Below are 2740 nucleotides of genomic sequence, written 5' to 3'. Positions count from 1 at the left end.
AGCTCTTTAGTTTAATTAGATCCCATTTGTCAATTTTGGCATTTGTTGCCATTGCTTTTGGTGTTTTTAGACATGAAGTCCTTGCCCATGCCTATGTCCTGAATGGTAATGCCTAGGTTTTCTTCTAGGGTTTTTATGGTTTTAGGTCTAACGTTTAAGTCTTTATTCCATCTTGAATTGATTTTTGTATACGGTGTAAGGAAGGGATCCAGTTTCAGCTTTCTACATATGGCTAGCCAGTTTCCCCAGCACCATTTATTAAATAGGGAATCCTTTCCCCATTGCTTGTTTTTCTCAGGTTTGTCAAAGATCAGATAGTTGTAGATATGCAAAAATATGGAACACTAAGTTTCAACAGCCTCGTATGGCGAGCAGCTACTGCGGGGCAGCGCATCACCTGGACAGTGAGATGGTGGGAACAACAGGAAAGCGTCCACAGCGTCGGCGATAGATCCTCCTAGAGTTAGCGTGCCAGGCTCCAGAATAGCAGAAAACTGACAGCTGCCACCACTGCAGGTTCACACGCTGCCTTCAACGTGAAGGTAAAGTGCTTCCACTCCACCCGTCTGGCTTCCCTTCAACCAGAAAGGAGCACAGGCACCAGGCAAGAGCCTGTGCCCAGCGACACAGAATGTTCTAGAGCCCAGGAGACAGTCCCGTTCTCTGAGCTGAGCTGGTCGCACCTGATGTCACCTTTTCCTTTTTTTTTTTTTTTGAGACGGAGTCTGGCTCTGTCGCCCAGGCTGGAGTGCAGTGGTGCAATCTCGGCTCACTGCAAGCTCCGCCTGCCGGGTTCATGCCATTCTCCTGCCTTAGCCTCCTGAGCAGCTGGGACTACAGGCGCCCGCCACCACGCCCGGCTAATTTTTTATATATTTTTTAGTAGAGATGGGGTTTAACCGTGTTAGTCAGGATGGTCTCAATGTCCTGACCTCGTGACCCACCCGCCTCGGCCTCCCAAAGTGCTGGGATTACAGGCGTGAGCCAAAATGCCCGGCCACCTTTTCCTTTTTGAAGGGAGATGCCAGGATGCAGGGGGAACAAGTGAAAACTACTTTTCCTGTTTCGAGGGTGTGGGGCACCACCAACAGCCAAGATCAGCAACCCCAGGCTGCCTCCCCCGGCCTTATCTTCTTGGCCTGCCCATTGGCCCAGGTGGGGGACTCAACTGCGCTGCTGCTTCTTCAGCTGCTGCTGCAGTCTCTCCTCTTTCTTCTTCAGGTAGAAGGTTATGTTGTCAAAGGTGGCCTTGTAGAGACTGCTAAAGCTGGGGTTCACGCAGGCAAAGCCTTCCAGCATGGCCCAGTTCCCACAAAGAACACTGGAGACTTTCTTTAACATGGCACTTTCAGGAACAGACTGCCACTGGCCACCCACAGGCCGGCAGAGCACCAGGGGAGGGGGGCTTCCAGGCAGTCCTGGAGCACCCACAGCCCCTGGGTTTCCTCAAAAGCTACATCCCACACTCGATGCTGGAATGACAGCTGCTGCCTGTACACCAGCTTCTGTCTACCGGTGTGAAACTGGAAGATGTAGCCCACAGCAATGCAGGTGCTCAGAAGCACCACCCGGTTCTCCTGGCACCAGAACGCAATCCTGGACGCGGCAAACCTCTGGGGGACCTGGAGGTCCGCGGGCTCTTGGAGACTGTGGAGGTGACAGCAGTGCAGTTGGCGGCCGCTTCTGTACTCCCAGAGCCTCAGGGTGCAGTCCCCGGAGGAGGATGGAAGCAGCTCAGGCTGAGTGGGCAACATGGAGATGTAGTTCACAAACTCTGTGTGCCCGAGGCAGGAGGACTCAATGCTGCGTGGCATGGCGGCCCTGCTGACCTGGATCTTCTCGTCCCGGTCCGCAGCGAGGACGAAGTGGTCATCGGGATGCACAGCCACGTCTAATAGCATGGACAGAAAGGTGCCGCAGCTCCAGTCGGCCGCATCCGTGTGGCTCCAGCACCGAAGAGGAGACGTCTCCAGACTTGTCAGCCACCAAGACCTTCTCTTCGGAGGCTGTGAAGGTCAGGTCCGTACACCTCCTTGTCACGGTCCTGACACTCAGACATTGCCATGGTTTTGTACAGAAAAGAATCAGACACTTACTGTCATCGGTTAAAGCAAAACAGCTGCCAGACTTGGAGAAGGTGGACTGAGAATTGCACCGCTCCCCTGAACCAAGGGCGGCTCGTCCTCCCCTTTATTTTCTTGTGACTTGTTTTCAAGCACTGCAGTCATAGATGAAGAGGCTGTCATCGTCACTGCTTGCAGTGGAGGTGGTCTGGAACCGGCTGCTCCCCTGCACCACCAGCTTCTGCCCGCACAACGCCAGCCCCGCAGAGTCTGCCGTGTGCCTACCCGCCTCGCCGCCATGCATACTTCCCCACCCAGAACATTTTTAACTTATTTCAATAGTTTTGGGGGAACAGGTGGGTTTTGGTTACATGGATAAGTTCTTTAGTGGTAATTACTGAGATTTTGGAGCACCCAATCATCTGAGCAGTGTATGGTGAACCCAATGTGTAGCCTTTTATGCCTTGCCCACACTTTCCCATTCCCCTCGGGTCCCCAAAGTCCATTATATTATTCTTTGAGTCTTCATAGCTTAAGCTCCCCCTCATAAGATAGAACATACAATGTTTGGTTTTCCATTCTTGAGTTATTTCACCTAGAATAATGGTCTCCAACTCCATCCAGGATCCAGGATGCTCTGAATGCCATTATTTTGTTCCTTTGTATGGCTGAGTAGT

General features: G+C 52.3%; 1 pseudogene; it reads right to left on the bottom strand.

Annotated features, from left to right (window-relative positions):
• Window positions 1-207: 207 nt before the first annotated feature.
• Window positions 208-2367, bottom strand: LOC100988447 (tRNA (guanine-N(7)-)-methyltransferase non-catalytic subunit WDR4-like; annotated as a pseudogene).
• Between the last annotated feature and the right edge of the window lie 373 nt (window positions 2368-2740).

The sequence above is a fragment of the Pan paniscus genome, chromosome 12 (genome assembly GCF_029289425.2).
Source record: "Pan paniscus chromosome 12, NHGRI_mPanPan1-v2.0_pri, whole genome shotgun sequence".
Lineage (NCBI taxonomy): Eukaryota > Metazoa > Chordata > Mammalia > Primates > Hominidae > Pan > Pan paniscus.
Note: the sequence above shows the minus strand (reverse complement) of the source record. Positions and strands in the feature narration are given on the sequence as shown.